This window comes from Stegodyphus dumicola, chromosome 10, assembly GCF_044657685.1.
Source record: "Stegodyphus dumicola isolate Sdum_Otavi_A_Nest chromosome 10, ASM4465768v1".
NCBI lineage: Eukaryota > Metazoa > Arthropoda > Arachnida > Araneae > Eresidae > Stegodyphus > Stegodyphus dumicola.
Window position 1 is genome coordinate 103,435,581 of NC_140777.1, and position 14,173 is coordinate 103,449,753.

The 14,173-nt window shown below is 32.3% G+C and overlaps 1 protein-coding gene across 3 annotated transcripts in view; it reads left to right on the forward strand.

The window, feature by feature from the left end:
- LOC118191280 (fibronectin type-III domain-containing protein 3A-like) overlaps positions 1–14,173 on the forward strand; it is a 223,982-nt gene that overhangs the window by 41,554 nt on the left and 168,255 nt on the right. The window contains exon 1 of one of the 3 annotated variants that reach the window (XM_085825347.1): positions 11,145–11,300. The exons of the other annotated variants lie outside the window; for them this stretch is intronic. The gene's annotated coding sequence lies outside the window, so the exon portion shown is untranslated. Of the gene's footprint in view, positions 1–11,144; positions 11,301–14,173 lie in introns of those variants that run through there. 3 annotated transcript variants of the gene reach the window in all.

The window sequence follows — 14,173 nt, forward strand, 5'->3', positions numbered from 1 at the left end:
TTCCTCTTCCCCTACCACTAGTTTCTCAAGAGCACTTTTGGCTTACCATGTATTTTAAGTATCTCCTTGTTGCACAGGTTCTATACACCTACAAATATTCATGCCTTTTCTGGGATTCAAACCCGAGCCCATCGGTAGAGCAGTTAGTGTCACGAACCACTATAGCTGCTTGAAATAAAATAGCTTTCACAACCTACCTTGTAATTTGGAATGAAAAATATATTTGTCATGCATAGGAATCCAATAAATCAAATAACCTTCTATATAATATATAAGTCAGAACATAACCATTTTGTGAAATGTTGCGTTAAGACTGTGATATTATATGTTAAATTGCATTTTCTCCTCCATTTTAAGTTTTTAATTTGAAGTTGCTTCATGTTGTCAAGGGTGGTACGTTAAAAAACATCATTAAAAAGAAATTAACGAAAATTGTCATCATTTGAGAAGGGAGAAATGTGTTTTTAGTTCAGTAATAAAATTCCTTGTTATCAAATTCATTAGTAATGTTGACTGTAGAGGGGGAAATAAAAGAAAACTGCATCTCTTTTCAAATTCTTTTATCTATAAAAGAGGGGAATTTTAGAATGCTTTAGCACAAGAACTGTGGTTCAAAGCATATTAATAATGAATTTGAAATGAAATTTCAGCTTCAAAATTAATATGCTTTGTGCCACAATTCCAGTGCTAAAGGGCTGTAAGATGTAAAAAATTTTTTCTTAAAAATGTGTAACTTCCTAAAGTGGTTATAACTTCCAAAGTATATTACCAAAGCTGAAATATCATGACTTTTTCTTAGTTGCTGAGATGCAGTACATATAATTTCAAAATGATTTATGCTTTAGGCTTGGATATACAAGTGTGTGTGTCGGTTTAACCATAACTAGACTTCTGAGCTATTCTCTAACTTTAACTGTAAAGAAACTGTATGTATGTAACTATAACTGCATATCAGTTAGTAGTGCAGTTCTGCTCAAAGATCAGTAAAATTTTTTCTTAGAAGTTCTGCTCATGTTTACATTTCATGCAGATGCATGCATTCTTGTAATTTGTTTTTGTTAAATATAACAGTTATCTTCTGAAGATGATGAGTGATTTAATTAGTTAAGTGAATTACTTCTATTCCAGTATAATGAACATAATATATGTTATGACCTAGTACACTATAATGGTGTACACAGTATAGCATAGTTGTGACTCATAAGTGAAATATCGAACATGCATCGTCCAGTATAAGCATCCATGTGCATCCAGAGGATCTGTCATCAGTTTATTAATTACAAGTATAAAATCAAAAACAATGATACAGAAAAGTTAGATACCACAGATATTTTCAATTATTTTTACGATTTTGATGGTTGCTCACCATGTGTGTGTGGTGCCATGTATGTGAATTGGTGTTTTAAATGCACGTGTCTGGAAATGGTAATTCTTTGAGTCTCAGGGAAATGGCCCCCTGAGACTAAATCAGCAATCAACCAAGATATCTTGTCAAAGTCTGGCTGCGAGTTGTTAGTCTCGCTGCGTGATAGCACTAGCTGCGCTTTCTTATACTTTGCCACGTAATCCAGGTGTCGGAGTCATGGAATCGGAGTCTGGTAGATTTTGGGGTAAAAGGGCTCGGAGTTGCTAAAAAACATGTCGACTCAGACTGCAGTTTTTGTTGAACAGTTTGAATTTGAAATAAAATTAAAGTAAACTGGGGGGGGGGAAGACAAACTGAAATAATATTTTTCTTTATAGACTAATTAACATTTATAAATAGTTATTTTCTATTTTATTGACATATTAGTAAATAAATATAAGGGAGCAGGAGGGATGTGATATTTGCCATTATTGATTAAACTGATTTAGTTACTAATCTCATTGGTGAATTTAGGTAAGCAGCAAGAACTGCTACAATTGCAGTAATTCTAGGAGATGCTATAAAGATCTGGTAAACATCAGTGCTTTTATCGTATGAATTTTGACTGTAATGCTAAAAAGTGTACTCCCTCGTGCTTTTTCTGACACCAGAGAAACTAGTTTGGTGATTGCACTGTGGCCATGTAAGTTGCATTCTTTCAGCCAACCCTTCATCTAAATTGAAATTTTTGTTTGACATGAGAGCAGACATTTCACTCTGCTTACTCACACCAGATGGTCTGTTGGGATTGAAGTATTGCTTCTTTGTGCCACAAATGAAACAAAAATCCCAACATTTAGTAATTAACTTCTAACTCTTGACTTGAATTTATGGCAAAAGTTCACTCAGTCTTTTGTAATTGTCAAAGTTGGCCAACCTAGAGGCATTGATTTTCTAAAGAAGTTTAATTTTTAGTTGATGCTAAAGATAATAGTATAATTGATGCCAAGAACATGCCTTCTTCACAGTTAAAAAGTTGCTCGTATTCTGCCAGGAAGCAGTACCTTAAGCATTCTTTTTAGGTCCTTCCAAGTTTAATAAAAATTTTGACTAAATATTTAGAAATTACTAATCCTTCATAAAAACCTAAAGAGCAACTGAATTATGCCATCTTTCATTGCACTGAGACCAAGGGGACTCGGTTATTTTCCAGACTGCATTGATTATCGCCTGAGGTCCTCATAGCTGCTCCCAAGGAATTTTAGTTTCTCTTGCATCTGTCAAAGACTGCTTGTGCAAACCCCCTTTATATGGTTAAAAAAATAAATGGTTCACGGCATCCTTGAAATAATGATTGTTGCTTGAATGCCATGACTGTTCCGGATCATTATCCCCTCCCCCATATCCAAGAATATACCCAAGTATTTTATAGGAAAAATGCGTATAATACATTAAATTAAGCTCACCCATATCAGCCCTGTTAATCCAACTGACATTAAAAAAACTGTTGTAACAATACCATTTGGTTTATTTGAATTAATGTTTATGTCATTTTGCCTCTGTGATGCAGGGCAGATTTGTCAGAGGTATGTGTGTCGGGTGTTAGGGGGACTAGATTGCTGTATACTCTGTTTGAATGATATTCAAATCAGAACATCAAATGAGGAGAAGAACAAGATAGGCAAGTTTTATATTTCCTCAGACAACATGGATTGAAACTAAATCAAGCTAAATGTATTCTAGAAAATTCCTTTGTGGCCTTTCTGGGATAACTTCTGCGCATCCCAGAAACACTGCTCCCCCCCAAAAAAAACACTGCCCCCCCAAAAAATGCCTCAAAAAACTCAACCAATAGCCAAATTTCCAGAATCTGAAACTTTATAGAATTATGACATCTTTTGATAATGCTTAATTTCTACAGTCATTTCATCCCGAATACTGCAAAGTAAACATGATTTTATGAATTCAACAACTCTAGCTTACTATCCTCCTCATCAAAAGCTATTATGCCTAATGGCCAATGCTTCTAACATAGCTGCCAGTGTTGTATTAAATGCATTAAATGGTAAAGACTTGCAACCTCTGGTATACTTTTCACGTAAATTGAACATTAGTGAACAAAAGTTCAGCACCAATGACAGAGACCTCTTAGCCATCTATTCAGTTGTAAAACACTTTAAACATAATTTGCAGGGCAGCCATTTTACAATACAGGGGAGAGTAGCCTAATTTGGCTCAATTTTGTATTTTTCACTATATAGAAGGACGGAAGAAGTGCCAATAAAAATTAGGTAGTAGAAAATAAACTCACTAAGTGTACCTTCAAAATAGAACCTTTTATTAAATTTTGAAAATTATTTATAAAGGTGAAAAATGAATTAAAAAAAAACGTGTCATCGGTTCAATTTAGGAAACCGGTTTCCTTATTTGGACCGCTAGTTTCCTAAATTGGATCATAAGCTTTCTTAACAGTAATTACTACAAAAGAACCTTTTAATTGCAGCACGAACTCCAGCACACCGACTATGTATTCAAGTGTGACATTTCATGCATTGTATAATTTTTTCTTCCTTGGTTTCTTCACATAATATACAAAACCATGAATCACCAGTTTCTTATTTATGTTTCTGCATTTTGTTAAACTTTGGTGAACTGATTTTTTTTTTAAAGTTTTGGTATAACAGCGATTTGTAAGGGCTGCTTGTTATTTCGACTGTTCTTTGTGCTATTGGTGCACTGCGAGAAGACGAAGGGCCAGTTGGATTTGGATTTTTCTTTGCTCGCGGTGATATTTTTTCATGAACTGTCCTAAATCTTTTTTTTTTTTTTTTTTGCTATCACTTCTATCTTCATCATAATCACTACTAGAAGGTGAAACAGGGGTCCTGCAATTAGCTTTTAAAATAAGGATTAAGCACGCTTACGCATACTTTGTCTCGGAGACGAATGGTTGCCATTTCCAGAAGTTTTTCAAAGGGTAGCATTCTAGGGTTAATTATAATTTATCCATGAAAAAAATGTTGTTGCCGAAATTGGACCGGCTCAGCTTCGGCAACTGTTTTTGGTCCAACTGGGGAAACTTGAATATTTAATGCTTGATATTGTACAGAAACGTCAAACTGACATAACCTCGCAAAATTATAATTGCAAGTTGTAGATAAATAAACAAGTTTTGTGATGGTATAATAAGACATGTAATTACTTACACTTAGATGAATTAACTGCTTTCATACTTATGTCGAAATAACAGATTTTCTTCTTAGCCAAACGAATAACACTTCTCTCAATGTAACCACAAGGCATTTCTTTACAAACACAATTGCATTAACCTCTTCTACATCTACGTATAACAAAATGCCTATCTCAAATCTTGCAGATATCATCAGTCTTTGTATATCATAGCGGTCCAAATAAGGCTACAGTCCAAATTAGGCTACCTACGTGGACCATAAACCTGTAATATTTGCTTTTTCAAAAAGTTCTGATTCAGGTTCCTCTCAGCACATTGGCACCTTTACTACATATTAAAATTCAGTATGGATATCGGACATGTTACTGGATCTGATAATACTGTGGCTGCCACTTTATTCCAAATAAATGAGATCCATGCTGAAATGCTAGTATTGGGAAAGTTGGCCCATATGTTCCAGAGAAGTTATGGTACTCAATCTTTAGAGACCTCCATTGTTTATCCCATCCAGGTATTAGAGCCTGCTGTAAACTTATTCTTGAAGGATTTCTGTGGCCAGGGATATTAGAAGACATTGAATTGGGCATAGTCATGCATATACCATTGGAAGTCGCAAATTTGTCGACAAACTCATAGCTCTTTACAATAGTTTCCTGTTATTTCTCAAAGATTTGAGCATGTTCACACTGACATAGGACCCTTGCCTTGACCTGAGGGATACACATTGCTTTTATAGATAATTTATCTCGTTGGCCTGAAGTGATACCTGTGCAGGATATTACAGCTGACAGTTGCCCGCACATTCATTACACATTGTATCACAAGATTTAGAGTTCCAAACATTATAACTATGGATAAAGGATGGTAGTTTCAGTGTCATTTAACTTCTTCACTCCACATGATTTTAGGAATTCACCACATTCAAGCTTTCCTATATCACCCTTCTAGCAATGGATTAGTTGAAAGATTTCACTTGAACCTTAAGTAAGCCTTAAATTGTCATCATAACTTATGTTGGACAGAAAATTTACTGATTGTCCTTTATGGCCTCAGCTTTCAAAAGGGATCTTGGTGGTATTTGTCCTGATATGAACTACAGAAAATCTTTACCCTTACCAGGAGAATTCATACAGCCCTCTAACTGCCTCTTGCAAACAGATCTTCTAGTATCTGTGCAACACCATGCAGTAATTATCTCCAGCTTCTATTTTTGCACATATTAAACTTGTTTTGTGCACCTCCTTAGAAATTTGTTCACATATTTTTGTGAATAATAAAAAAACATAAAAGCATTACTGACACAGCCATGTAATGGTTCCAAATAAATGAGATCCATGCTGAAATGCTAGTATTGGGAAAGTTGGACCATATGTTCCAGAGAAGTTATGGTACTCAATCTTTAGAGACCTCCATTGTTTATCCCAAATTATTATTTTTCAAACACTTCTTCATTCTGATAAGTGATAAAGAATCTGTTATTGGAATAGACAGTTTGAAGCTAGCTTTCACCAGTCAGTACAATGCATCACCAACAGCTCCAGTTATTCTTAGTAACAGTTTATGAATGACTAATTATTCCTTTTGATAGTTCACCAACAACATCAATTATCGCTAACCATAGTGCAACAAGCCTGACTACTAACTTAGCGAAAACATCAGCTGAAGTACCATCTTTGCCTTCAAAGAAAACTGCTTGTTCTGATAAAGTAGTGAGATTTAATGTTCACTATATATATGATGTGTCAGTATCTACATTACTAAGGGAGGACACTGTAGTGGTTTAAACATAACTGAATGTAATTGTAACTGTATCTGTATATCAGTCAGCAGTGTAGCTCTGCTCGAAGATCAGTAAAATTCTTTCTTAGAAACCTTGACTCTGCTCATGTTCACGTGCAGATGCATGCATTCTTGTAACTTGTTTTTGTTAAATATAAAAGTCATGTGAAGATGATGTGCTTTAATTAGTTAAGCAAATTACTTCTCTTGCAGTTTAATGAGCATGTGTTATGAGTTAGTACACTATAATGGTGTATATTATATAGCACAAGGGCAAAACAAAGAATATTTGAACATTTGAAAGATAATTGAAAACTTTTAAGAGTCCCTTTTTGCTGAAGTGAGACGTAGAAACCCTGTACTAAGTCTTTTGAAGGTTACACATTGATGTATCTGAACTTGTGACAAGACAACGGTACTCTTCAGCATTTGACTGCAGTAAGTGAAAGAACCTAGTGCACTTTGTCATGACAGATTAGAAAAAAAATATCTTAGAAAATACAAGATAAGGTGTGATTGAATTTTAAAGTAAACTAGAAAAGAATGGTGATGAAAACTTAGCTCCTTATTGTGGAAGCAGTTCAGTGATAGTAATACAAGTGATATCGACAAAGCAAATTCTAGGAGACCATTGGCTGTGCATGTGAATGTTAGTGTTGCAAAATTATAGGCAAATGTTGAATATGACCGTTATGCAAATAATCATTAAATCCATTTTCAAGAAAACCATGGGGAAAAAAAAAAAAAAAAAAGATTTACTCAAGAAATCTAATTTTTGTATTAGAACAATGCCCTCCTGCATGTTGCTGCTTTGGCATTAGAGCACTATTTAAAACTGAAGTGGAAACACTAAATTAGCTTCAATGCAGGGCACCATGCAATGTCTGGTTATTTCAACACTTAAAAGATGAAAAGTTTTCTTCAAATGAGGGACCTGAAAGGCACCATGGCTGCAGTGATGAAAGTCTGTTTTATAGGTCTAAATCTTTTTATAAAACATTGTAAAAAATGCAAGACAATGTGAAGGACTGTATTTTGAAAAAGGAAGGAGACGGAGAGCTCTTGTAAAATTATAAATAAAGTAATCAATCTTTAAACTTTTCTGTAAGTTTATATCTGTAACTAGACACAGCAGCAGTTTGACTATTCAAATCAATAAAGCTTATGGAAAAATTATGGTAAATAATCTTCACAGTAATGAAAGGAAATGAGATTAATAATACTATATATATTGATAAACAATATGAGGAAAAAAGAAGATGCTAAGAAAATTTAAATCATTTAGATGTTAATTGTTATATGATATGTTTGGTTCAGCAAGGATTCAAGGACTAGCAAAATAATAATATCTGAATTAATAGTTTTCTGAAAGAAATTTAAACTACATTTTTGTGTTGAACACATAAAATAATAATTCTTATAATGAACACAGCACAAAGTCTTAGATTTAAAGTAGGTGACTCAGAGTGACTTGTCAGTCGTTTAGCTTAAGATAACAATTTTTTTATACTTCTGGTTTAGTCATATAGGAATGTAACACGGGTATATTAAAAAGAGTTGTGTAAAATATTTTCCCAGAAAATGTAATAAAATCATGATGCTAAATATTGCTTTTTTTCTTTTTCTTTTTTGAAATGTTACAGCATTTGTCATTTAGATAGCCATATTTAGAAATGTTATTCTGAACATTTTTCCAACATTTTAAGTGCAACTTAACTGAAATTAATTTTAAACTTTGAAAATTTAAATTTAGCATTTTAAATTTAGCAAATTCATCTTATCAGTGTGATATTTGAATAACATTGATAATGTTCTTATGGATTTAAGCTTACCAAAATCTAATTGTAAATTATTCCAAATTTTCGCTTTCTTTAGATGGAGCTTTTGGCTTCAACATTCATTCATAAATGTGCAAACTCTCTGCAAACGAGGAAAACGAGCATGCAGCCAGCTATTTTGGGGTGGAGGATTTGACCGTAGGGTCGAAATATTAGTATTCAGGCATCTTTGTCATTGGTAAGGTGAAGAATCATGAGATATCATACGAAACTGAATTAAAGAGTCAGTCGCTGTTGCAGTGGATAGATGATTTAGAATTAAGAGAAAATTCCTGTTACACTGGACAGAATATTCAAGAAAATTACAATGAAGTTCAATAGTTTCATGTTCTTGCTATTCCTGCTTTACTCCATAGACTTTTTAAATGAAAATATGTATGCCAATTAAATTAGGATTATAATGAAATATGACATAAATAAGGAAGAGTTGAGAGAGAAATATTTTTGTATTTTATTTTGTTGCTGCATGGGAAGATGAACAAAGAGGGGGACAGGAGGGTCTCTTTGAATTTTTGCAATCTGAAGTACAGTCCCTAGAACGCAACTTCAAATAGTAATTCTTGCAGTACCACAGTGAATTTTCTTCACAGTTGCTATAAGTACTATTTGTTATGAGAGGAATTTTTCTAAATATAAATTTACAGAGACCTAAAAATGAATACTTTGCATTTCAGAAATCTAACTGTTCCGTCTATGGAAGAGAAACTGGACTTATGAAACAAGCTTTCTAGAATGTCGTCGACGATTTTGCTAACAGAAAAATAAGCGAAGTAGTATTTTAGAACCTGGAATTAAAGTTTTATTTTAAAAATAAATCCAGAGCTTTTATTTAATGTCGTTTTGACATTTTATAGATCTTTTGGAGTCCTAAGAGAGGGACAGTAAACAGATCGCAATTAGTGAACAATACATTGCTTCATGTCGTTTTTTTTTTTGTCAATGGTGCCAGATTTACTGGTATAACATCTTATTATAGAAACCTGAAATTCTCATGTAAGTGTGATGTAAGTGTGTCTCATGACAGTGGCTTAATTACTGTTGAAAGTTATCAGTTAAATGGCATTCTCTTTTATTGGGAAAATTTCTAAAAATTTCAGATTTCCTGTGCCTTGTACTATGATGTCTGAGCCGTGAAGATGTAAACTTCTAACGATTTTTAAGTTTATATAGACGCAACAAGTTCTTTTCTTTTAGACATATTTTTCCTGTTATATTTCCAAGCGGATAGCCTAAAATTGTTGTATGTAGGATACGATGAAGCTTATTACACAATATTTCGTTCTAAACTACACAGTATTAAGATATATTTATGATATTTATTACAGTGAAGTATTAAGGTATTGTTTTCAACTAAGAAAAATTCTTATGTGAAGTATTCTACAAGGTTTTGTGTGAAAGAACTGTGAATGGGGAAGTGCCTTTTAACAAGACTTTTTCGTGGCGAGATCGGCTTACTACAGTTCGGAGATCTTACATTTTTGAAAGCATTGTATGTATGTATCTATATTTAATCAATTATGGCAAAGTACGTGAGGGCTCTTAGCCTGCGTAAGCGAAAACATATTTTCATGGAAGATTTTCACGTAACAATTGGAAAAAATGCAGTAAAACAATCATGCAGCCACCATGTTTGTCAGGATGGGGTGCTCTTGAGCCCGTGTGTGGAGGTGAACTGAATTAGCTGTGAGCTAGAATTGAAATAAATAATAAACAGGATATAAAATACGAAAAACAAAATATTGCTTTAAACAGAAACTTAAAATAGATGAGAAAATAAAAAATTCGAGAAATAGAATATTACTTTAAAACAGGAACTTAAGTTAGATGAGTTAAGAAAAATTATGTAGATGTAATGAAAATTCTGATTTGAATGGACAAGTAAGCCGTATTTTAAAGCTGATAACATTCTAACAAAATAATAACCATTTTATGAAATGTAATTTTTTTTTTTTTAATTTTCCGAACAGTAAATATCTGATCTTATTAGAACAGTGAATGTCAGATTATTCATGTTGCAGGATTTTCCAGCTTGCTGGTAGTTCTAATGTGAATGTTCGAGCTATCTGTTCGTGAAAAAAAATATTTAGTATGAAAAGAAAATTATACAAAATTTGTTATGTAACTTGTTACTTAAATCTCTTCATATAGCTCAATTTCTTCTTCTTTTTTTAAATTTAGAAATTTTTTTTTGTGTTAATGCTCACAGAATACGATATTTTTCGGCAAGAGAAGAGGAAGAATGACCTTGCTTGTTTGCATTAGCTGTACATAAGTCACGTGATCTCTGAGGTCATCTGCATCGTTTGTTTACAAAAGGTATATATAAGTCACGTGATCAATGAGGTCATCAGAATGTATCTCATTGGTAATTTTTTAATTTTGTTCCATAGGGGCAATAGATTCGGCCTGGGTACCCAGGTGTATTTCCCCGTGAAACAGAAAAGAAAATTAGGTTAACTGCGCATTTAAAAAGAAAACACGCTTTATACTTTCAGTTAAATGCATTTAAAATTTTTGACCTTATTTTCGGAAAATAAAAACGTACAATCACTTTTCAGACACGTTGTGTGTCAAACTGAATGCAGTAACACTGTTATTTTTGAAACTGAATTACGTTTACCGAAAATAGACTCGTACTGCATATTAATTGCTTAAAAAATTTCGTAACTTTAGAGGAAAAGCATGTTGTGTCTACTGTTATTGGCACACTGCCTGAAGCTTATTTAACATTTTACTTTTTTAAAGTTATTTTTTTATAATGACGATAAACGAATGGCAAAATTTATGACATAAATTTTGAAAGTTTTATCCATATAAATAAGTTACTGATGTCTACATTTACATTATTTTGAAATTCAAAGGTATATAATGCGAGTCCTGGAGCTGTCCTCCAGAAGAAAGCCCCTATCTTTTTTTCCTGTTAATATAAATATTGATAATTCAGTTAAATTCGTCTGGGAATGCGCAATGCAGTAGAGAAAGATGCAAACAACTCAACTCAATGTAACTGTCTAAACGACAGCTGAGTTGATAAATAAATACACGTAGTTTTTCTGACATGTTGACGTTTATTATATGTTATCTAGCAGATGTGTAATTATCGACCATCTCTCAATTTTAACGAATCCTTAAGGAAATTGTACTAAAGGTATAGATTTATATGAAGTATATGGAAAATATAACATTCTGAGAATTGTAATAAATATGATTTTAATGGTAGTTTTCGTTTTATTTTTGCCTTTTGAATTTCCTAAAAAGCTTCCTTCGTGCGAATTATGCCATAAGCATCGTCGTTTTTAAAATTTGCCTATTAAATTTTGATATTTTTGCATAAAACTTGTATTTTAAGAGTAAAAATATTTAGTTTGTAGCTTTCACCGATCTCATTTCCCATGCTTGAAAACTGATATCGCAAATAAGATTTCAGTCAGCTTTTATTTATTTATGTTTTTTGAAGAACTATTTTCTTTATATTATTTATTTTATATATTTATCTGTGGAAGTGTAATGCTTAAAAAAAAAAAAAATTCCCCCCCTCTTTTAAATGCATGTTGTAGTCATTCAATGGGGCCTTGATAGTTGTAAACATTTCTTTGTGGTCCCTTTATGCCTTGTTTAGAACTTATAGGGTAATTTATGAAGAATTTCCATTTTGATACTTCAGTTTAAACTTTTCATCCTATTGTTTAAAATTTAATAATTTTTTTTTTTTTATTTATAACTTGTATTCAATGAACCACTGAAAATAAACATGAAATAATACCAATAAAAAATTGCAAATCTTTTTATCTAGATAGAGTTTGAGTTAACTGGTAGTCAAAATTAAATATTTGTATGTATTTCTACATTTTATAGTGTATTTTTATGCCTTTGCAGGATAATGCATTAAAGAAGTCATTTACTACATTTCAAATATAAATAATGTAGTAGGGAAATCATCACATTATGTATGTTGTAATCAAAACTGTATTAAGTAAACGCTTCTTTAAATCCAATTTCTTTCTTAGCTGCTGAGTTGTATTCTAAAATACTAAAGGAGAAATATTTATGAATGTGTATTGCAACAAGTTTCTTTTGCAGAATGACAAATTTTTAGAGTTTGATATTTTTTTTCAAAAAATACTCACTTGAGTAATTTAAATGAATATTTCTCTCATTAGCTTAAAAATAATAAAGATAAATGTATATTTATAATATTGTTAATAGTTTCATTGTATTTCTTGGTAAATGTATTAAATTATTCATACTTAATTTAATGTTTAGTTTATTATGAGATAATTAGTTTATTGTCAAACAAACCAAAGGTAGTTGAACATAAAAATTGGCATAAATAAAGATGAAAGTATTGCCGAGTGCAGTTTTATCAGAACTAGTCCAACATTGTCAAAGCATTGTTGTTATGATAAACACTTCATAAGCTATAGTTTCATATATACAAATTGGAATATGAGGTTGAAGAAGGAAGAGAAACTCTGAATAGGTTTTTCGTTATCTCCAATAGCAGTGGAATAGTAGGTATTCCATTGATCAGATTATCGTGTAAAAAGATTTGCAAAGCTTCAATGAAATCTAAATTGAAAGGTGAATTAGTGTGAGTAATAATTTTATCTTCCAGGAAAAATAAAATTGTTTTATCCACAACAGTAGGAAACAATTAGGGACCTTTTTGCTTTCTATTTTTATAGAAGAATTTATAAAGCAGCTATTCCATTGCTGCTTTATAAATTGCTGCAAAAAGTCCCTAATTATTATTTGTATCTACACAATAACTATATCTCTACTATTTTACACAGCATTTATTACCCATCAATTTGTAATCTAATGCAGATTATTGTGTAATGCATTTTATTGTGTAAAAAGATTTGCAAAGTTTCAATGAAATCTAAATTGAAAGGTGAGTTAGTGTGAGTAATAATTTTATCTTCCAGGAAAAATAAAACTAATGTTTTATCCACAACAATAGGAAACAATTAAGGACATTTTTGCTTTCTATTTTTATGCAAGAATTTATAAATAGACTTAAAAAATTCTGGAAAAATCTACTGTATGTTAATACATTTATGATTTCATTTTCAGTTGACATAAATTATTTGTGAATTTTCAAATGGTATTCATTTAGAATTACGGTCAGACTTTTAAACCAAAGTAAAATTTTAAGATCCTTTTCAGATTTCTACAAAATTATCTTTTCATAAAAGGTTTATTGGATATACAGGGTGTTTATAAAGTCCCGAACCCATTTTGATGTTTAATAACTCATAAAATAATAAAGATATAAACAAAGTTATGGCATTTATTGATGGAATAACTTATATATTTTCTTTTTCAGGTTTGAAGATCTTTACTTTTGTAAATATCGTCTGCGCGTGTGTTTAATTTCAGATAATTTCATTTTCCAGTCTAAATATGTGTACTTTTCTAAATATCGTCTGCTTATTAATTACATTTTTCTCTCTTTTGTTTTTGGCATCTTTCTGGCATTGTTAATCGCCATAATGTGTGCACATGGGGATCTGAAAACCCCCATGAATATCGTGAGGCTCAAAGGGATTCTCCAAAGGTTAATGTGTGGTGTTGACTAATGCACGACCGAGTCTTTGGGCCTTTCTTTTTTACAGAAAAGACGGTCTCATCAGTCATATACTTAGACATGTTGGAAAACTTCGTATTTCCACAACTAGAAGAGCTTCAGCCGCATGTCTTTTTGCAACAAGATGGTGCTCCACCACATTGGGGTACTATTGTTTGTAGTTCTTTTGAATGAGCATTTTACAGGAAGTTGGATTGGGCGAGGAGATCGAATTCCTTGGCCACCCAGATCACCTGATAACGCCGCTGGACTTTGTCCTTTAGGGATTTGTAAAGGACAAAGTTTACAGGAGGAGAGTGTCGAACATTGATGACCTAAAAGCCAGAATTACAACCACTATAGCCTCTGTGGATGCCAACATGCTTGCCGGTACCTGCCGTGAAATTGAATATCGACTTGATATTCTCCGTGCGACGAAGGGGGCACATGTG